The sequence below is a fragment of the Bos mutus genome, chromosome 20 (assembly GCF_027580195.1).
Source record: "Bos mutus isolate GX-2022 chromosome 20, NWIPB_WYAK_1.1, whole genome shotgun sequence".
NCBI classification, from domain to species: Eukaryota; Metazoa; Chordata; class Mammalia; order Artiodactyla; family Bovidae; genus Bos; species Bos mutus.
This window is the reverse complement of record NC_091636.1, coordinates 40,269,491-40,293,823: the sequence shown is the minus strand read 5'-3', so window position 1 is coordinate 40,293,823 and position 24,333 is coordinate 40,269,491.

Below are 24,333 nucleotides of genomic sequence, written 5' to 3'. Positions count from 1 at the left end.
TATTTCATTTGAATATGTCACAGTTTCATATTTCTATACTTTTGCTGTTGCTCAATCCAAATATCTCTTTATCTTCAAGTTCCAATTTAGATGACCCTTTGAGAAAACAAAATGTCTTTAACAGATCTACTATGTATTCTGTAGCATGTAGTATATACTTTTATTTAGTGTGTATCATGCTAAACATCTTTCCATTGACTCTTCTAGTGTAGTATCTAATCCTTACCTGCCTTCATAACCTCAACTTTAAATGTGTAAGACATTCCACTTTGTTGTGGAAGACCACCTAGAATAAATGACTAGAAACTGTAGGAAGTGTATTTTACTCAATACATAGGTAGAACTTTTATAAACTGAATGGCTCCCATGAAATATGATGTTACTTTTAGTAGAACTGTTCAAGCAGAGTTTGAATGTATTTGTTCACCAAATGGAAGGTAGATACATAATTTCTAAGATTCCTCCCAACTTTAAAGTTTTTTAATTTAAAATGAACACTAAGTAAATAAATCGTGAAACATTTTTTAGTTAAAGGAAACATTCCAAGAGGAATGAAGGCTAAAGCAGAGAGAAGTTGGACATTAAAACGGACCCTTTAAGAAAAGGGAAGCCTCTTGCATTGCTGGTGGGAATGTAAATTGATACAGCCACTGTGCAAGATGGTATGGAGATTCCTTTAAAAGCTAGGAATAAAACCACCATATCACTCAGCAATCCCAGTACTAGGCATACACTCAGAGGAAACCAAAACTGAAAAAGACACATGTACCCCAATGTTCATTGCAGAATTTTTTACAATAGCTAAAGCATGGAAGCAACCTAGATGTCCATCGACAGATGAATGGATAAAGAAGCTGTGGTACACATATACACAATGGAATACTACTTAGTCATAAAAAGGAACACATTTGAGTCAATTCTAATGAAGTGGATGAACCTAGAGCCTATTACTATTATTATTATATGAAGCCTATTGTTATTAAACAAAGTAAGTCAGAAAGAGAAATATAAATATCATATACTGACACATATATATGGAGTCTAGAAAGGTGGTACTGATGAATTTATTTTAGGGCAGCAATGGAGAAACAGACATAGAGAACACACCTATGGATATGGGGTGGGAGGGGAGGAGGGAGAGCGTGAGATGTATGGAGAGAGTAACATGGAAACTTACATTACCATATGTAAAATAGATAGCCAATGGGAATTTGCTATATGACTCAGGGAACTCAAACAGGGCTCTGTGACAATCTAGAAGGGTGGGATGGGGAAGGAGATGGGAGGAAGGTTGGGGAGACATGGAACATGGCTATACCTCTGGCTGATTCTTGCTGATGTTTAACAGTAAACCACAAAATTCTGTAAAGCAATTATCCTTTAATTAAAAAAATAAAGTGGCCAAAAAAAGCACCCTTAACTGTATATCTAGCATTAAGACAGGGGCACCAACATACTTAGAAAAAGATTCACTGCTATTCCAAGCTATTAATGAAGTCCCATAAATCTGGTAAAATTTTGAGAGCAAGTAGATCAGGGGAAAAAAATAACCGCTATTTATACAAACTTCCTACCCTAACCCCTAAAAGATTTATGCACTGAAAATGACTAAGAGGATTAAAATATCAAATCAAATCAATTACATTCTAACTCTTACTGTCCAAGAATAGCCATATCTTCCAAATTCAATAACTTAGAGCAGCTCACTTACCCATACAGCTCCTGACTGCCACCAGAAAGATCAGAGGAAGTTATTATTAGAAACTTAGGAAAGACATATGAGAAACCACAGCAAAGACCTTGGACATTTAAAAACTCAAAATAGTTTCCATCCGAGTTTAAAGTCATAACCAAATTTGCCCAAACATTGAATAGATGGGGAAAAGAGATAAATCAGCTGCAAGATCTGTAAACAAGAGATACACAGAAAAGAAAATCCCTAGAAAATGTAGGTACAGATCCCAGAGAAGTAAAAGTCGGTGCAGGGTTACAGAAGGCATTTTTGCTGGGGAAAATTGTACAGTTCACTTATTCTGAGCTACAAAGTTCTGCATTTCACACAAAAACTGCAGAACTTTCCTAGCAATAAAGCAAGGAAAATGCTTTATTTCACCATAAATATTTATATTTTAAGACATATGCCACAACCTATAACCAAAGATTTTCAAATAGCCAGACACTAAAGGAAATCTATGTTTAGCTCTTACCTAAAACTAAAAAAATAATAATAATAATAATCAAATAATCAAATTGTGGAAACATTCTCAAAGAGTCACAGAACATTTGTCAGAGGCTTCCACATGAGCCTGTATCCCTCCATATGGTAGCTTTACTTCGTCTTTACTTACCTGGGCTTGTTACCAAACCCCAGAAGCTCTCTTCCAGGAAAGTGCCTCCCCTAAACGTCAAAACTTCCACCTGCTTCTTATAAGTGTAGCATTATTGTACACTCAACAAAAAAATGAATATTGTAAAGCCTAGCACATAGTGTGTTCTTCACAAAAGTTTGTTGAATTTACGAGTTAACAAATTCACCTGTGATTATTGAATGTAATCAGGTTCCAGTGCCCTTTTAAACACATTTAAAACTCTCTAGATACACATATTTTAAATTCAAACTAGTGTCCTCTAGCAGAGTGTGGTGGCTCAGATGGTAAAGAATCCATCTGCAATGAGGGAGACCTGGGCTTAATCCCTGGGTTAGGAAGACCCCCTGGAGGAGGGCACGGCAACCCATTCCAGTATTCTTGCCTGGGGAATCCCCATGGACAGAGGAGCCTGACAGGCTACAATCCATGGGGATGCAAAGAGTTGGACACGACTGAGCAACTAAGCACAAAGTAGAGTTCAATTATGATACAATCCCTAGACTAGATCCATTAGCACATCTTTGAAATATATCTTCTGAAATCATTCAAAATAAGAATCATTCACATAGAGAAATTCTGCTCTGTCCCACAAATTATTCCTGACTTTTATTACTATAATCTCAACCTCCTAACAAGTTCCATATAACTTAAGATAATGCTAGTGAACCTGTCACATTTGCACTTGGGTGCTTTTTCAAGTTATTTTTTCCCCTTGTGGAGATAATGAATTTTCACTAATTCATCCAAACACTTGCCCCCATCTGGGCTCCTCTTGGAATTAAAAAGAGGACTTAAAAAATTAATTTATTTTTTATTGAAGGATAATTGCTTTACATAATTTTGCTGTTTTCTGTCAAACCTCAACATGAATCAGCCATCAGTTCAGTTCAGTCACTCAGTCATGTCCAACTCTTTGCGACCCCATGAATTGCAGCACGCCAGGCCTCCCTGTCCATCACCAACTCCTGGAATCCACCCAAACCCATGTCCATCGAGTCGGTGATGCCATCCAACCATCTCATCCTCTGTCGTCCCCTTCTCCTCCCACCCCCAATCCCTGCCAGTATCAGAGTCTTTTCCAATGAGTCAACTCTTTGCATGAGGTGGCCAAAGTGCTGGAGTTTCAGCTTTAGCATCATTCCTTCCAAAGAACATCCAGGACTGATCTCCTTTAGAATGGACTGGTTGGATCTCCTTGCAGTCCGAGGGACTCTCAAGAGTCTTCTCCAACACCACAGTTCAAAAGCATCAATTCTTTGGCGCTCAGTTTTCTTCACAGTCCAACTCTCACATCCATACATGACTACTGGAAAAACCATAGCCTTGACTAGATGGACCTTTGTTGGCAAAGTAATGTCTCTGCTTTTGAATATGCTATCTAGGTTGGTCATAACTTTCCTTCCCAGAAGTCTTTTAATTTCATGGCTGCAATCACCATGAGTGATTCTTGGAGTGATTTTGGAGCCCAGAAAAATAAAGTCTGACACTGTTTCCACTCTTTCCCCATCTATTTGCCATAGGTATACATTTATCGCCTCCCTTTGGTGGCTCCCTCCCATGTATCTGGCCCTTCATTAAAGTTGAGGTCATGGCCATGAATGTACTTTTCCTCTGACCAATATAACTGACCTTTACAAAAAGTTTAATATTTTTAAATTAAATAACAGACTTCCAAATCTCAGTCTTTCCTATAGTAACAAAAGATTCTCTTTATCCCAACCGCATGTGCGCCTTTATAAAATTCTATCAAAACCAAGGCTGTAAGGAAAGAAGAGCTAGAAAGAACACAGGAAATTCTTTTTAGGACTACAGCCTGGTTTTCATCATCTTTACACAGATTTCTTTTAGGGCCTGGTTGTTTTAAAAATCTTTTGTTATGAGGTTTGGGGAATGTCTTAAAACATAAATATTTATGAAAAAAGCCAAAGTCATATAGTTTTACAGTCAAAACTCCTCCCCGGACATTACAAGCATATTTATTGCAATCGGGTTTATCCCAGTGTGAGGAAAGAAGCAAAGGTATGAGGTATATTACTAAAATATCTGAGGATAAACAGACCAGCTCTATGTTACATTCAAAGCCATCAGTGTTGCTATGCAGGGCACAATTCTCCACAGGCAGTTTCCTAATACTCTCTCTATTTTACCTTTTTAAAAGCTTTGTATACCCCAGAACTACAAGAGGATCCCACACTGATAGAGGGTAAGATGAGAATTATGAAGAACTGAACTAGGGAACTCCAAGGCAGCAGTCCGTTCACTCCAAGACATCCCTTAACCACTGCCTTTGGCCACTGCCAACGCTATTAAGTTAAACTTACAGCATCCAGACAACCTTGTTCTCCAAGCAGCTAGTCTGGACAATTGTGTTCTGTTCTGCCTCAGCAAGCCCAGCTCCCAGCATAACTTGCTAACCATTAAACTGTTCCTCTAATGTCTCTTCAGGGACCCAGTCCAGGCTGCAAACAATACAAAGCTAGTCCATTGGAAAGAGCTGTATATAATAGAAGGCAAACTGGCTCAAGGTCAAGGAAAAAAGAACAGAAAACAAGGGCTACAAAAGACAGAGTGATTACATTAATTTATCATTTTTTGTAGTTCTTTTCAGCCTTTACAGGCTTCCCAAACATAGCTCAGCTGGTAAAGAATCCACCTGCAATGCCGGAGACCCTGGTTCAATTCCAGGGTTGAGAAGATCCGCTGGAGAAAGGATAGGCTACCCACTCCAGTATTCTTGCTTCCCTGGTGGCTCAGCTGGTAAAGAATCTGCCTGCAATGTGGGAGACCTGGGTTTGATCCCTGGATTGGGAAGATCCCCTGGAGAAGGGAAAGGCTACCCACTCCAGTATTCTGGTCTGGAGAATTCCATGGACTATATAGCTTAAAATTGTAAAAAACCATATTTTAAAACCATCCAGTCCATGGTTCCCTTTAATTTTTCTTTTTGAATCATAACTCCACATATTTAGAAACTATCATATAGTTATGAAATGCAAGGTGTATATAGAATATATATTTTAAAATTCCATACACATTTTAAGAGATCCTAAGGTAAATGGCACACTGAACCCTGTTTGCTAAGACAGAAAAATTTCTACCATGGACTATGTCCATTAAGTAAACTTATCCTAAGCCAAAGCTAAATACAAGTTGCAATATGCTGGGAAATACCAGAGGGGTTTGCTCTTATCAGAAAGATATGGATACAATCCTATCCAGCTATACAACTGAAACTCCAAATATGCAATTATGCTTGAATAATTAAAGAAAGAAAGAGAAAATCACTCAATCATGTCTGATTCCTTGCAATCCCATGGACTATACAGTCCATGGAATTCTCCAGGCCAGAATACTGGAGTGGGTAGCCATTCCCTTCTTCAGGGGATCTTTCCAGCCCAGGGATCAAACCCAGGTCTCCCACATTGCAGGCAGATCCTTTACCAGATGAGCCAGGAATGCTGGAGTGGGTAGCCTATCCCTTTTCCAGGGGATCTTCCTGACCCAGGAATTGAACCGGGGTCTCCTGCATTGCAGGCAAATGGCTACAGATACCTGACAGAAACATCTAGATTACCTGAATTTCACATTCTTCTCTTTCCTCTCACTCATCATTTTTGCCCACCATCATTAAGCCCTCTTTTAGAAAGCAATTATCATGTTTGACTAGGCTGTGTCTGGTACAAACTTTTCAGACATTGTCTCTTAGGGAATAATTTACCTTTGGGGATTATCTATTTGTCCAGCACCCCATATCTGAATTAGAGACAATTTTCTTCATTTGTTTAAAAGAACTTGAGTAAGATAACGCTTACTCCTTGGAAGGAAAGTTATGACCAACCTAGATAGCATATTCAAAAGCAGAGACTTTCCTTTGCCAACAAAGGTCCATCTAGTCAAGGCTATGGTTTTTCCTGTGGTCATGTATTGATGTGAGAGTTGGACTGTGAAGAAGGCTGAGCGCCGAAGAATTGATGCTTTTGAACTGTGGTGTTGGAGAAGACTCTTGAGAGTCCCTTGGACTGCAAGGAGATCCAACCAGTCCATTCTGAAGGAGATCAGCCCTGGATGTTCTTTGGAAGGAATGATGCAAAAGCTGAAACTCCAGCACTTTGGCCACCTCATGCGAAGGGTTGACTCATTGGAAAAGCCCCTGATGTTGGGAGGGATTGGGGGCAGGAGGAGAAGGGGACGACAGAGGATGAGATGGATGGATGGCATCACTGACTCTATGGACATGAGTCTGAGTGAACTCCAGGAGTTGGTGATGGACAGGGAGGCCTGGCGTGCTGCAATTCAAGGGGTCACAAAGAGTTGGACACGACTGAGCGACTGAACTGAACTGAACTGAAGATGTTAATGATGAGGGAAACTGAGAGGAGCATCTGAGAACTCACAGTACTATCTTTGCAACTTCTGCATAAGTTTAAAATTATTGCCAAATAAAAGGTCTATTAAAAGAGAGAGAGACTGACCTTCTCAATCAGACATGGGATCAAATGTTGGTCCACCCTAACCAGACTGTGGTAAGAGTTAGGTTATTTTTATTTTCTTAAACCGTTTTTATTTTGTTTTAATATCAAATGACAATTTTACTGATCAAAAAATCCTCATGTCTCAATAAAGAACAGTAGAACTACTATTTTCATTATCAAATTACTTATTATTCTACTAGAAAGACACAGTTCCCCAACCTGCAAGCATGAGAAGTTGATAAATGGCAATACCTCTTCTGCTTGGGTGTAGTTGAAAACACACACCAGTTTACTTCCCAACTCCTCTTACTTTTAAAATAGAACCCTCATTTTGGGGAAGCTCTTCTTTGTGGCTAAACAGAAGTCCTCATTTTACTGTCTAAGAATATTTGAAAAACCATCCTACAAAGGAGCCCTCCAGATCTAAACCGAAAACTTTTCTTTAGAAATCAAGAGTGGAAAATGAAATTGTGGCAGATTTACAGACAATTTTGCAAAGATATCCCAGCTGAAAGGTGTTGCTCATAAAGTATCTCCCCCTGTTCCATCAGAGTCTGCCTCTTCCTTGCTGTTTTAGTCACTAACCCATGTCTGACTCTTTTCTACCCGATGGCCTGTAGCCTGCCAGACCGCTCTGTCTATGGGATTTTCCAGGCAAGAGTATTGGACTGGGTTGCCATTTACTTCTCCAGGGGATCTTCCTAATCCAGGAATCAAACTCAGATCTCCTGCTTGGCAGGCAGAATCTTTACCACTAAGCCACCTGGGGAGCCCCGCCTCTTAGCAATGCATTTTGACTCCAATGCACAGAAGCTGAATAACACCAGTGAACCAGAATAACTCAACATAATTGCATAGACATGTATCTAAAATAGCATGAGTTATTTTAACATGAGTTAATAAGTGCACATTACTAAGCCAGACTGTAAAAGCTACATAGTATATGATTTTATTTATATGACATTCCAGAAAAGGCACAACTATAGGGATGGAAAGCAGGTCAGTGGTTTCCAGGAGTTAAGGATAGGAGTAAGACTTAACTGGAAAAGGTTAGCACAGGGAGTTTGGGGATAGATGATCTAACTGCTCTTATGTTGATCATAGTGGTGATTACACAATGCTATGCATTTGTCAAAACTTGTAGAACTCTATACCACCCCTATCCCTCCAAAAAAGGTGAATTACTATATGTAAATACAAAATAAATCTTAAAAAGTTGAGAAAGGGTGGGGAGATATATAAAAATGTCTTCTCTGAAAATATTTAAGAACAAGAGGGATCATCAGCAATCCTGAATTCTTTTTTTTCTGATCCAATCACCTATGGAGCACTAGAATTTAGCTTTTTATGTTGCTTTAAAAGCACTAGTTAATATCAAGGGTATAGCTCTGGTTTTCATTTTATCCATGAAAATAAAGAGGTTGACAAGCATTGTGAAAAGCATGTGTTCTTTTGCTGTATCTCAAACAAAGCTTGATGCAACCAAGCAGTTTCCATAGTAATGATACTTTTTATTCAACACCAAGACAAACAACTATAAAAATACATAGTTAGACAATGCAGAAAGCGTACATGCCAGAACTAAATGAGGTCTCTGGGGAAATGACTGGCCATTAAAAAAAAATCCTTTCTAAGAGCAAAGTTAGTCTAATATTGCTTTCACCTTCCCCATGGTGAGATCCTGAAGGTCTTTCTCTAACTCTCATCTGTCACTGAAAACAGAATGGAGAGGAGAGAGGTCACCCAAAACATCTGGTGGAAAGGCAGCCCCACTACCAGTATCTGAGCATTGAATGTGTACGTATGTTTTGGGGCAAAGGGGGTGGAATTAAAGATGAATAGTTAATAATAGTTAATAATTAATAGTTAATAATAGTTAATTGATGCTTTTGAACTGTGGTGTTAGAGAAGACTCTTGAGAGTCCCTTGGACTGCAAGGAGATCCAACCAGTCCTTTCTAAAGGAGATCAGTCTTGCATGTTCTTTGGAAGGAATGATGCTAAAGCTGAAACTCCAGTACTTTGGCCACCTCATGCGAAGAGTTGACTCATTGGAAAAGACTCTGATGCTGGGAGGGAGTGGGGGCAGGAGGAGAAGGGGATGACAGAGGATGAGATGGCTGGATGGCATCACTGACTTGATGGACCTGAGTTTGAGTGAACTCCGGGAGTTGGTGATAGACAGGGAGGCCTGGCGTGCTGCAATTCATGGGGTTGCAAAGAGTCGGACACGACTGAACGACAACTGAACTGAACTGAAGCACTGTTCTGCTTCCTTCAAGAATTTACAAATGAGTCACATAATCAAAGGACCTGGCATTGCAGAGAAGCTTGGAGACCATTTAATTCACCTGCTGGTTTCAGAGATGGACAAGCGGTGGCCATGTCAGTGATCATACAGCTGGGTTGTGGCAGAGCCAGAACCAAAACCGCAGCTTTCTGAGCCCTTCTGACCTTAATATTGTACCCTGGGGCCAGCCTCATGGGCATATGACCTACACAATCTCACAGGGCCTCACATTAAGAATGGCCCCACTCCTGTTTTAATGCTCTGCTGTTCCTGTCTTGAAATTGTTTTTGAACAAAAGGCCCTATGTTTCATTTTACAGTAGATGTCACAAGTTATGCAGCTGATTCTGACCCCATCCTTCCCCTCTCAAAAGTTGTCTCACAGAAAGAAAACTTCATGTTGCAGGCAATAGAAAGAAGAAAAATTGAAGAGATAAGGGAATTTAAAACAAAATAAAAAACAATAGGAAAAATTTATAAAGAGAAAAGCTTTTTATGCTTCCAAGAGATGCACCAGCATCGGACTGGAAAATGGTTCCACAGGAAGTAATGAAAAGCCAACCTCAACCAGCTTCACTAGTGCTCAACTCAAGTTCTTAGGGAATCGACAGCAGTGATCAAGTGGGAGGGTGGTGGGACATATTCAACTAAGTATGTAATTCAGCCAATGTTCTCTTACCAGCTAGGCTTTATTGAATTTGGTTTGTATTTTCATTCTGGAATCATAGGCAACGTCTCATCACATGGAACGAAACAGTCTCTAGAATGGAGGACATCATGAGGTGTTTACACATGGAGTGCACACAGCCTATCTGCCACTGGGGACCTGGGAATCTAACTGTTAGAAATACTGCATTGAGCAATAATACCAATAAGGATGCTGGGGAAACCTAATCCTTTTGACAATTTCTGGTGCTGTCAGAGGTATTTACATTTGATATGAGGTGAAGATTTGCTGATCATTAATCCACCTTTAATGCAGGAGACCATGGTTCAATTCCTGGGTTGGGAAGATCCGCTGGAGAAAGGATAGGTTACCCACTCCAGTATTCTTGGGCTTTCCTTGTGGCTCAGCTGGTAAAGAATCCGCCTGCAATGTGGGAGACTTGGGTTCAATCCCTGGGTTGGGAAGATTCCTTGGGAGAAGGAAAAGGCTACCCACTCCAGTATTGTGGCCTGGAGAATTCCACAGTCCATAGGGTCACAAAGAGTCAGACACAACCAAGTGACTTTCATTTTCACTTTTCCTTCAGCAAAATTTATTTTTAGTGAAGTAAAAGAAAGAAAGATCTGGAGCCTTAAAAACACCAAATCAACTTTAAATCCCAGTGTTACCACTTACAGTGTTGTTATTGGCAAGTGTTGTAAACCCTCTTAGCTTCAATACCTTTATCTGTAAAATAATGACCATAAACCTATCTCATAATGACCATAAACCTGTCTCGCTTAACTTGTCAATTATGTTAGCTTGCAAGGATTTGCATTTTCCAAAGTGTGTTCCAGGAAGACAAATTCCAGAGAAGAGTAAACAAGATCTGTGGATCAAATCAGTTTAGGAAACAATGAGTCATAACTTATCAAACTGATTTATTTAATGCACAACTTCTCAGAGTTTTTAATATGATAATTTTCTTAGTGAATCAACAATAAGATCCCATGTACAGCATTTCTCAATTTTAATGATCAGAAAACACTTGAAATTATTGTTGCATGGGGGCATGTTTTTGAGAATGCTGAGTTAATTACATAGAGTAAATATTGTAGATATTCAATAAATGTTACTTCCGTTTGTGTTTATATTTATAAAAACACAAAGATTCTTATTATTACAATATATCACATATTGAAAAAAAAAGTTTTTCTTCACTATTTTAAACTGTTCTTCTCCTAATAACCATGTTGTTGTTGCTATTACTGTTTCTCTAAAACATCACGTCTTCTGCTGCTTCTGCTGCTGCTGCTGCTGCTACTGCTAAGTCACTTCAGTCGTGTCTGACTATGCAACTCAGTAGACGGCAGCCCAACACACTCCCCCGTCCCTGGGATTCTCCAGGCAAGAACACTGGAGTGGGTTGCCATTTCCTTCTCCAATGCATAATAGTGAAAAGTGAAAGTGAAGTCGCTCAGTTGTGTCTGACTCTCTGAGACCCCATGGACTGCAGCCTACCAGGCTCCTCCATCCATGGGATTTTCCAGGCAAGAGTACTGGAGTGGGGTGCCATCGCCTTCTCCGAAAACATCACCTGTACTTCCTAGTTAATCATATGCTTATTGTTCCAGTCTTCCCTGGATTTGCATTTGAGAAGAATGTACATTATCACTGTGCTCACTTGATCCAGGTTAAATAGCTATGGATAAGTCCAAAACCTCAGTTCTAACACCACCTCTGCAATTAACTATATGACTAAGTATGGGGTTTTTATTTTTTTCAACTTTCCCAGACTTCTGTAAAATGAATGAAATGTAATTATTCTAAGATAAAATTGTGTAACATTGTAGAACTGGAAGAGTTAAACTGTAGAGACATCTACTTTCCAGTCCAGCATATAAGGGGCTTGGAAGTCCTCACTCCCATCTAAATAAGAAGAAAAAGTTGAGCAAACTGAAAATCAACAACTTTTCTTAGATCTTATCAGAGAGTCAAGATCACAAAACATCACTGCCCCCAAATTCTGAGAGGCAGACAGGCAGATAAAGAGAACCACAGCTTACTAGAGCAGAAACCTCCATGGGAATCAGTATCAGGGTAAAAAAATCTGGACTATAATTGATGAATTGCTGGAAATTCAGAGTGGACAAGTTTGAGAATTGAAAGTTCCAGGGAAGGGCAGTCTTAGGTGTGGCTCTAACCCTTTGTAAGTATTCCCTCCAGAAGCCCTAGGAGGTTCTCACAGAGATGAATGGAGAAAAATCTCCTCATGCTTCCATCAGGGGGAGGGAAAAAGCAATCATTTTGAATCAAACCCAGAGCACTCTGTTCTTCTTAACAAAATAAACTATTTCACTAGAGCCTAACAAACTTGGAGGAAGAGAAGTATACTCAGAGCCATTTCCTTTTAGGTTTTGATGTGGAGGAAGAGAAATACACAATCACAGCCTCTTCTAGTCTTCCTGTCTCACGTGTGTGTGTGTGTGTGTAGGAGGGAACATGAGAAGAACTTTTAAATCTCACAGCCCAGATGCATAGGTTACGAAAAACCTGAGACCTAATCATCAGACTATAGAATGCTATCCCTCCACAGCATGTTACCACCATATCAATAAGGCTTATATACCTTACCCATCTACCCAGAATATCAGGCCCAGCCTTCAACAACAACAAAAAAATTACAAAGCATACTAAAAGTCAAATATACATACATATATATATATATATATATATATATATATAGTTTAACACAAGTATCAGAATCAGACTCAGGTATGGCAGGGATGTTGGAATTATCATCAGACTGAAAATTTTGAATAACTATAATTAGTATGCTAAGTGATTCAGAAGATGAGACGACAAGCCATCAGCCTGGAGAAAATATTTGCAAGTTACACATCTGATAAAGGACAGCTATCCAAAACATATAAAGACCTCTTAAATCATGACCAAGTGGGATTTATCCCTGGCTTCAAGGTTTAACATATGTAAATCAACCAATGTGATACACCACATAAACAGAATGAAAGATAAAAATTACATGATCATCTCGACAGAAGCAGAAAAGCATCTGAGAAAATTCAGCATCTATTCGCAATAAAACTCGCAATGAAATGGGTATAACAGGAAATTTTTTCAACACAATAAAGGCTATTTATGAAAAGCCCACAGCTAACATCACAACCAATGGGGGAAAAGAGGAAAGTTTTTACTCTAAGATCCAGTACAAGGCAAGGATGCCCATGGTGGCCACTTTCACTCAACACAGTACTGGTAGTTAAATTATAAACAGCAATCACACAGGAAAAAGAAATAAAAGGCATACAAATCATAAAGAAAGATGTGAAATTATCCATTTGCAGACGACAACAACTTATATATAGAAAACCCTAAAGACTATCAAATAACTGCTAGAACTAATAAATGAATTCAGTAAATTATGAAAAAATTTTAATACAAAAATGTACTTGTATGTGCGGGTGCAGGCACACACACACACTCACATACCACACACACCGTAAAGGAGAAGATGGCAAAACTTAATTATTGGAAGCATATTAAAAATAGTCACAAGATAGGAGAGGATATTAGTAATAGAGAGATTTTTATATTTGTAGAAACTCCTCAAAAAAAAATACCATCCAATAGAATAGAAAAATAAAGGCTAGAGTCTGAAGCAAGAATATTATGAAAAAGAAATCCAAAAGACAAATAAATATATGTGTCCAACCTAATATCTGACCTGACAAATACAAGTCAAACAGAATGAGATACCACTGCACTCTAAACCAATCAAGAAAATTCAGAAAGTCTGAAAATATCATGTGTTGGGTGAGGAAATGGAACAAATTTAGAAACTCTCATACTGCACTACTGGAAGTAGAGATTGGTACAGGCACTTTGGATAAAGCAAGTGGGCATTATCTACTAAAACGGAATATGTGCATATCCTGTGATCCAGTAATTCTGCCTTGAGTACATCACCTAGAGAAATTCTTACATATTTGAATCTAGATACATATACAAGAATGCTCCTAGCAGTCTTCTCAGCAGTTCGAAACTGGTGTTTTGGAAACAACAGTGCCCAGCAAAATAGAATGAATGGATTCTAGTATGTACCTCCAATGAAATACTACACAACAATAAAAATGAATAAACAAAAACTATACATGAAAGGATGTTTGGCTCTTAAAGACAAAATATTAAGCAAAAGAAAGAACAATGACAAGGTAATATATGAGTCCATTTTCATGAAGTTTAAAAATGAGCAACAGTAAAATTATTATTATTATTATTAGCAATGCTACCATTAAAGTAATTTCTTCAAGTTTTTTTTTATAGGTAGATATTAACGTTATTCAGAGAAGGCAATGGCACCCCACTCCAGTACTCTTGCCTGGAAAATCCCATGGATAGAGGAGCCTGGTGGGCTGCAGTCCATGGGGTTGCAAAGAGTTGGACACGACTAAGCAACTTCACTTTCACGCATTGGAGAAGGAAATGGCAACCCACTCCAGTGTTCTTGCTTGGAGAATCCCAGAGATGGAGGAGCCTGGTGGGCTGCCGTGTGTGACACAGAGTCAGACACGACTGAAGCGACTTAGCAGCAGCATTAACGTTATTCATGTTTTTAAATTTTACACACAGGGAAAAGGATACCTAGAGGTATATTCAAATAGTTATTCTTTGTAGGTACATTTAATAGGAAAGGAGAATGATTAGGTAGTCATTTTTAGTCTAGATATCTAAAGATGTTAGAAAGGTAATGCTCAAAATCCTTCAAGCTAGGCTTCAGCAGTACGTGAACTGAGAACTTTCAGATGTACAAGCTGATGTACAAGAAAAGGCTGAGGAACCCCAGATCAAATTACCAACATTCGTGGATCACAGAGAAAGCAAGAAAATCCCAGGAAAACATCTACTTCTGCTTCATTGACTATGCTAAAGCTTTCGACTATATGGATCACAACAAACTGGAAAATTCTTAAAGAGATGAGAATAATATTCCACCTTACCTGTCTCCTGAGAAACCTGTACGCAGGTCAAGAATCAGTAGTTAGAACCAGACATAGAACAATGGACTGGTTGAAAATTGGGAAAGGAGTATGTCAAGGTTGTACGTTGTCACCCTGCTTATCTAACTTGTAAGCAGAGTGCATGATGTGAAATGCCAGGCTGGATGAATTATAAGCTGGAGTCAAGACACTGGGGACAAAATCAACAACCTCAGATAAGCAGATGATACCACTCCAATGGCAAAAAGTGAAGAGGAACTAAAGAGTCTTTTGATGAGGGTAAAAGAGGAGAGTGAAAAAGCTGGCTTAAAACTCAACATTCACAAAACTACGATCATGGCACCCAGTCCCATCACTCATGGCAAATAGATGGGGAAAAAATGGAAACAGTAACAGATTTTATTTTCTTGGGTTCAAAATCACTGCAGATGATGACTGCAGCCATGAAATTAAAAGACGCTCTTTGGAAGAAAAGTTATGACCAACCTAGACAGCATATTAAAAAGCAGAGACATCACTTTGCCAACAAAAGTCCATCTAGTCAAAGCTATAGTTTTTCCAGTTGTCATGTATGGATGTGAAAGTTGGATCATAAACAAGGCTGAGTGCCAAAGAATTGATGTTTTTGAATTGTGGTGCTAGAGAAGACTCTTGAGAGTCCCTTGGACTGCAAGAAAATCAAACCAATCAATCCTCAAGGAAATCAACTCTGAATGTTCATTGGAAGGACTAATGCTGAAGCTGAAGCATCAGCTGATGTGAAGAGCAGACCTTCGAAAAGACTCTGAAGCTGGGAAAGACTGAGGACAGGAGGAGAAGGGGCAACAGAGGATGAAACGGTTGGATGGCATCACTGACTCAGTGGACATGAATTTGGATAAATTCCAGGAGATAGTGACGGACAGGGAAACCTGGCATGCTGCAGTCCATGGGGTCAAAAGAGTTGAACATGACTTAGTGACTGAATAACATCTAAAGATCAGGATGAGGTTAAAGGTAGCAGATTTTTGACTGACAGTCAACTGAGAATCCAATTGACTGGTGAATAATCCATTTCCAAAATAAATCTCATTAAATTTCATCAGACCTTTTTTCAGTCACTCTATCAGGAACACTAATCTTCTCCAAGAAAGGGGTTATAAATTACCTCACACAAAAAGCTTCTACTCCAGAGCAGGCCTGAACAATTTTTTCTTTTACTGTACATACCATACAAAGCTAAAAAGAAATGTGAGGAAATCATTGCCATAAAATGCAGAAAACTGACTACCTCGAGGACAAAGTGAGAGGGAGGTTCTTGGCAAGAGACACTCAGGCTTCAAGAACAGTCTCCATGTTTTCTAATTACAACTGCATGGGTGGCTTTATTTCATTGTATTGATTCATCAAACCACTTTTCATTAAGCTAAACTGGGGTACTTTTCTGTATATGTGTCATATTTTTTTTTTAAAAGAAGATGATAAAGGGAAGATGAATGTCTGAGTAACAGAGTGATTTACATATTTCATACCCACATGAAATATATTCAGTGAACACCAAACTATATGGCAGAGCCTCAGTACAAAGCTGATTTCTCTGTCCTCCAAAAAGCTTTCACATTCCTCCCCACCCCACAGTGACTACCTCCTCCTCTGCTCTCACGGAACTGATTGTTTAGGCCTCTCGCTGGCACTAAAGTGAATATGCCTCATATGAAATGCCTCACGACCATTCCCGTGCTCTTTTTCAGGCTTTCATATGTGTATGCTTTGTCTTCCAGCTTATGGCTTGGCACAAAGAATCCCCTTGACACCCTTTTATTCATAAGAAGCAATAGAGAGTGTAAGTGTGAATCTTAATCAGAACAGGTCATGTTAAGGCAATGTTCCAGTATTTATCAACATCATTTCTCAAACACTTTTCTCAAGTCCAGCTCCCAGAGTTGGACATGAAGTCTCACACCCCTTTATCATCAGTCAGAAAACTCTCCTGCTCTTTTTATAAGCCCAAAGACTGGTAATGATACAATAGCACTTGTTACCCAATTATGTGGCAGCTCCTCTAGGGACTCATAAGGATTTTTGAGGCTTAGCAATTGCTGACCAACTCCTGTGCATAAAAACGAGGAAAAAAAGCAATAGCTTGGGTAGTAGTTCAGTGCAGAGTGAGGACACAATAATATTATTTGTACTATCCTTGTGAGGGGTGGACTTAATTCTGACCATGAACTGCTTTCCTAATACGAATATTTGTTAAGGTTCTACTGTGTGAATATCGCCATGCCAAGACCTGAGGCTATATCCTGAATTTTCTTTTTCCTCCCTGCCAAACATATTCTCATTCATCAATAGCCATTATCAAGCAGAAATACACAATTCATTAATTAGCCCTTCCCTTTGTAACACGATGTTGCAACCAACGCATCAAAATATAATAGCTATGACATTCAGAGTGAAGTGCCAGGCCAAGATGCAAATTTTCAAAGATGGTAGTCGCCTCCCCACCAAAAAATGACTGCAAAACTCTGGAACTCCTCACTTGCATCCAGGGTATAAAAGATAGAGGAAAAATAGAGCCCAGGGGAAAAAATTTTCTGAGAGAATGCTATACTTTCTCCTATCTCTTTTCCTCCACGGGAGAGATGTGAGAGAAGTACTAGCTCCTAAAATAAAAGTTCCTCAGGGACATTACTCAAGGAGAATTTCTAGAGAAGATTTCCGTGGAGAAAATTCTTAATGTTCTAGGGTCCACCCCTTTTCAAGGAGGAAGTGAGTTCTTCCTTCTTCCCTCCACCATGACATAGATGATAGATGACATAACAATCAGAGTAATCTATCATTAATTTCCTTCTGTTAGGAAGGAATCCACTGAACTGGTGTCTGACTCCTGCCTGGAAACTTTAAAGAGCAAGAGCCAGGTTAGTTTGGAGCTTTGGCAATGGGAGAGAAGTTGCTACTGCATTCACTGTGTTTACTGAAGCAACAATGAAGGAAGTATTCCTATGAGCTAGATATGGGACATACACTACTGGGAATCAGCAGTTTAGGTCTAGTCAAGACAGCCTCCCTGGAGAAAACTGAAGACAAGCCCTCAGATTCTCAGGTATCTTACTAATCTGTCTTCCTGCTTCTATCCTTGTCCCCTTCAGCATACTGCACCATGGAAGTAAAATGTTCCAGTAAAATATAAGTCTGGACTGATGCTGAAGCTGAAACTCCAGCACTTTGGCCACCTGATGCAAAGAACTGACTCATTTGAAAAGACCCTAATGTTGAGAAAGATTGAAGGCGGGGGGAGAGGGGGATGACAGAGGATGAGATGGTTGGATGGCATCACCGACTCAATGGACATGAGTTTGAGTAAACTCCAGGAGTTGGTAATGGACAGGGAGGCCTGGTGTGCTGCAGTCCATGGGGTCCCAAAGAGCTGGACACGACTGAGTGACTGAACCGAACTGAAAATGTAAGTCAGATCATGTCACTCGTCTGCTCAAAACCCTTCAGTGGCTTCCTTGTCATGTGGGGTAGAAGCCCAAGCCCTCACCAGACCCATGAGTCTCTACACAGTCAGAATCCACGCCCCATGCCCTTATTTCCCCTCTCCCCTCTGCTCTCTGCAATGCAGGTACACCTGCCTCCTGTTCCTTACGCTCCCCAAGGCCTCTGCACTCGCCAGACTCTGCCTCCAACACTCCAATGCCTAGGAGTCCAAGTCACAAAAAACAGAATTTCCACAAAGGTGGAGATTTTCATCTGCTTTGTTCACTGTTGTATACTCAGGGCCTAAGCAGTTCCTGGCAAAGAGTAGTTGTTCAATAAATACTTGTTGACTGATTGAATGCATTTTAATAAAAGTTTCGTGAATGACAATATTTCTGAGGTCGTTGTTCCAAAAGGAGGCCAAAGGGGAAAAAACTTTCTTCTCAGAATAGGAAGTCACCAAATCCACTTGTAAGTTTGCTGGAAGCAGTAGGTTTGAGCCTGAGCCTGTTTGTCCCTTCCTCTCTCTCACGCCTGGTGTACAGATTTCAGTCAGCAATGATTATGATCTACGCTGTTCCTCACTTTGTTTCCCTTTTGTTCTTGGTGTTTAATAAGGAAATCTCCAAGTTCACCATTAGAACATTATAAATCACCCACATTACGTAGCCTGCTCAGGCATCTCTGATAGGAACTCCTTGGGCTGGGTGAGAGCTCAAACTAATCAGGAAATGTTTGCTCAGATGCAAAGGTTTGGAAAAATCCTAGGGCATGAATCATGTGGGATTTCAATTTCCCTGATGCTAAATATGAAAATCATAATTTCTAAGAAATTATGTGTTGAGAATACGTATTTTTCTTTGACTCCAAAATTTTCTAGAAATGTGTCCCTCCCTTTAAAAATCCTGAGCCCAGAATTCCAGTTTTGCAGGAGGCAAAACTTCCAGGTGACAAGGGAGTGAAGAGCAGGAAGACTACCATGTTAGAGCAGCCTTCTCATCTGCCCTTCAGCATGACTCTTGTACAATTTCTTTCAAGATAACCAAGAAACTCCAAGGTTTTAAGGAAAAAGAAACACAGAATATTAAAATTATCTGAATAATAACACTGTGTTGGCCAAAAAGTTCATTTAGGTTTTTATGTAAGATCTTAGGGAGCAAACTTTTTGGCCAACCCAATACAAATAGTATCTTGGAAAAAAACAAACAAACAAACAAAAAGCCCTGCTTGAAATACAACCACTCATGCGCACACATGGACAAACACACATACGTACACTCACAAGCACCCACATAAGCAGATTCTGAGGGCCCCTTGTTCCCACGTGTCGCAAGGAAACCACAACCTTAAACTTCTCAGGCTCTCCCAAACGTCATGGTTTATTATACACAGGAATTCCACTCACTTTGCTTCGTGCCCTCTCAACCTATTCCTTCACAGTGAGGCTAGAAGAAAACTGAAATTACAAATGAATGTGCTGGAGGCTTACTCAAAGCCAGGAAAAAATTCTGAAGGGTAAGTATAGTAGTGATAGGAGCAGTAGCAGTCACAGCAGTAGCAGTCATGATTATCACTACTTACCGTTAATGCAGAGAAGTGTTTTAATGTACTCTATCATTTGAATCCTCTCAGTCCCTTAGACTATGGGGCTTAAAACATTTATAAGAAACCATCATCCAGTGTAGTTTTCAATTGTGAACTCTCACAATTTAGCATATTAGAGAAATGAAAAAAGACATAAAAGAGATGTTTTAAAAATTCAATTACAAGGGAATTCCCTGGTGGTAAAGTGGTTAGGACTTGGTGTTTTCATGGTCAAAGACCTGGGTTCAATCCCTGGTTGAGGAATTAGGATCCCATAAGCCATGTGGCAGCCAAAAAAAAAAAAAATTCAAATATAAAATTCTATTATTCTAAGGAAGTAATAAACCTTCCCAATAAGAATAACTGTAAGAATATATCAGGCCCTCACTGAAAACTACTGTCAGTAAACCGGGAAAAGGGGTACAATGTCCCTGGACACTCTTACCTACACAGTGTAGGCCTCAGTGAGTGTTTGATGAATGCCTAAGTGAGTGAATAAATAAACCAGTGAGTGAACAAACAAGCCAAGTAAACAGCACTCCTTTTTGTACTCTTGGTTGCCTGAGAAACATTGACTCTTGCTCTTGAATAACTTCTCTTTCTGGATCTCAGTCTCCCTTCAAATGCAGCACACTCTTTAGTTTTAGTTCTTTTGGTAGGGAGGGGATATTAGCACTTCAGAGTCCTCTGATGTTCAGAAAGAGCCAGATTCCACCTCTTCCATTCTATTTCCACTGCCACCACCCTTATTCAACTTCAAATCCATATTACACATTCATCTGCTTTCACAATACACTCCAATACATCTTCCACACTGTCCCAGATTAAGCTGCCTTTTATATCACTTAATATCATCCTCCTTCTCAAAGGGCTTTACAGTGCCTACACAAAGCACAGCTCTGCTCTGACACTCAAGGCTGTCAGCTCCCACATTTCCTGCTGTATCCCCCCTACATCTCAACACATACTTTATTATTTTTTTTAATTTTATTTTATTTTTAAACTTTACAATATTGTATTAGTTTTGCCAAATATCAAAATGAATCCACCACAGGTATACCCGCGTTCCCCATCCTGAACCCTCCACCCTCCTCCCTCCCCTACCCTCCCTCTGGGTCGTCCCAGTGCACCAGCCCCAAGCATCCAGTATCCTGCATCGAACCTGGACTGGCGACTCGTTTCATACATGATATTATACATGTTTCCATGCTATTCTCCCAAATCTCCCCACCCTCTCCCTCTCCCACAGAGTCCATAAGACTGATCTATACATCGGTGTCTCTTTTGCTGTCTCGCATACAGGGTTATTGTTACCATCTTTCTAAATTCCATATATATGCGTTAGTATACTGTATTGATGTTTTTTCTTTCTGGCTTACTTCACTCTGTATAATAGGCTCCAGTTTCATCCATCTCATTAGAACTGATTCAAATGTATTCTTTTTAATGGCTGAGTAATACTCCATTGTGTATATGTACCACAGCTTTCTTATCCATTCATCTGCTGATGGGCATCTAGGTTGCTTCCATGTCCTGGCTATTATAAACAGTGCTGCGATGAACATTGGGGTACACGTGTCTCTTTCCCTTCTGGTTTCCTCAGTGTCAACACATACTTTAGATGCAGCTTCAATTCATCATTTCCTAACGCCTACTGCATTTTCCCTCTATTCCTGTCGTCATCCATGCCATTCCTTTTATCTGTAAATGTCTCCACTCAACTTCAACTATGAAAATTCTACCAATTCTACAGATTCCAGTTCTGATTTTCCTCCTTCAATATGCACTCCATGCTTGACTTGGTTGGAAAGGTCTCTCCATCCTGCCATCCCTAAAGAAAGCCTCAGATCAAAGAACACATTATTTTTGCATAATTGCAGGGGTAAATATTATTCGGGGCAATGTTTCACTAACTGTGCTCTAAAGAACAATGTCTCATGATTCTTAAAACAAAACAAAACAAATAAGAAGAATAAAGGCCCTGATGAAATAGTGTTAGAAAATGCTACACACTCTACCTTTCTCTTGGAGATTCATGATGCATATTAGCATATGAAAGGCTCTGAGAATCCTGAGATGAGGCGATGTGATAAACTTGATTTAACCCAATATTTCCCAAATACATTTGATCAAATTTTCCAGTTTTCACATTTTAATAATTGTTCTTGGAAAGCTAGTTCTTCATAGAATACAGTCTAGGAAACACTAATCTGACTCCCTCAAGGGAAGAGATGATGAAATTAAGCTCTAGAGAAGTGAAGTAACTGAACAAAGACCATGAGCTAATTTGTAGAAGAGTCAGTAGTACACCTGGTCTCTTGTCCTCCAAACCAATCCTCCTTCACTCTATCACTATGACCAAATTACATTACAGTACAAAATTGTAGAATATTTTGTATACCTTGCCAAACTTTTTATACATTGAAATTTTTTGGCAGTCATTTGCACTGGGAAGACTATATTAGAGAAACAAAATAAAGTCATTTTTTTAGCTTAATAAAGAAGCTCCATATACACACAAAAAGATATTAATCAGGGAAGCTTACATCTGTACAGTCCCCAAGGATTAGAATTCATATTTCCAAACTGAAATTACAGGAATCAAAATTCTGTGATACTCCATGGACAAAGTGGCTAAGAAACATTAAAATATATCCACAAAATAAAAATAAAAAATAAACATCTACAGTTAAAAAAAGAAAGACAAATTCAATATCATACTATTCATGAAGGCACAAATATTAAATAAATGACAAAATCCTCCCCAGAGCTCACTGTACAGTAACTGTTCCCTTACACAAAAACAAAAGCAAAAGCATATTTTTGTCTAGTGAGAACTCAGCTGGAATCTTCATTTATGGCAGATGCAGCTGACTTCAACTGTGGTCTCTCCTCCCATTTTGCTTTCCCTTCTGGATATGTTCAGGAAAAGTGAGCTCCTCTCCCATTTTCAAAAGATGAACCATGACTGGTCCACACCAATTTTGTTTTTCCTTACTCCATTTGTCAGCGGATTTAAAAGTAGGAATATGACCAATATATAAGGAAAGAATACTGAGGTTTCTGGAGCTTTGTACCCCCCAGGGAGGGGGTGAGTTGGGCTTCAAGTGGTACTGGTGGTAAAGAACCCACCGGCCAATGCAGGAGCTGCAGGCTTGATCCTCTGGGTCGGGAAGATATCCTGTAAGAAGGCATGGCAACCCACTCCAGTATTCTTGCCTGGAAAGTCCCATGGACAGAGGAGCCTGGTGGGCTACAGTCCAAAGAAGGGTCGCACAGAGATGGACATGACTTAAGTGACTTTGCACGCACACACACAGAGGGGGTGGGTTAGGGCCACGTTTTATACCTTCCCAAATCAGATCAGATCAGATCAGCCACTCAGTCGTGTCCGACTCTTTGCGACCCCATGAATTGCAGCACTCCAGGCCTCCCTGTCCATCACCAGCTCCCGGAGTTCACTCAGACTCACGTCCATCAAGTCAGTGATACCATTCAGCCATCTCATTCTCTGTTGTCCCCTTCTCCTCTTGCCCCTAATCCCTCCCAGCATCAGAGTCTTTTTCAATGAGTCAACTCTTCGCATGAGGTGGCCAAAGTACTGGAGTTTCAGCTTTAGCATCATTCCTTCCAAAGAACATCCCAGGGCTCATCTCCTTCAGAATGGACTAGTTGGATCTCCTTGCAGTCCAAGGGACTCTCAAGAGTCTTCTCCAACACCACAGTTCAAAAGCATCATGTCTTCGGTGCTCAGCCTTCTTCGCAGTCCAACTCTCACATCCATACATGACCACAGGAAAAACCATAGCCTTGACTAGATGGACCTTTGTTGGCAAAGTAATGTTTCTGCTTTTGAATATGCTATCTAGGTTGGTCATAACTTTCCTTCCAAGGAGTAAGCGTCTTTTACTTTCATGGATGCAATCACCATCTGCAGTGATTTTGGAGCCCAGAAAAATAAAGTCTGACACTGTTTCCACTGTTTCCCCATCTATTTCCCATGAAGTGATGGGACCGGATGCCATGATCTTCATTTTCTGAATGTTGAGCTTCAAGCCAACTTTTTCACTCTCCACTTTCACTTTCATCAAGAGGCTTTTTAGTTCCTTTTCACTTTCTGCCATAAGGGTGGTGTCATCTGCATATCTGAGGTTATTGATATTTCTCCCAGCAATCTTGATTCCAGCTTGTGTTTCTTCCATTCCAGCGTTTCCCATGATGTACTCTCCATAGAAGTTAAATAAGCAGGGTGACAATATACAGCCTTGATGAACTCCTTTTCCTATTTGGAACCAGTCTGTTGTTCCATGTCCAGTTCTAACTGTCCCTTCCTGACCTGCATACAGATTTCTCAAGAGCCAGGTCAGGTGGTCTGGTACTCCCATCTCTTTCAGAATTTTCCAGAGTTTGTTGTGATCCACACAGTCAAAGGCTTTGGCATAGTCAATAAAGCAGAAATAGATGTTTTTCTGGAACTCTCTTGCTTTTTCCATGATC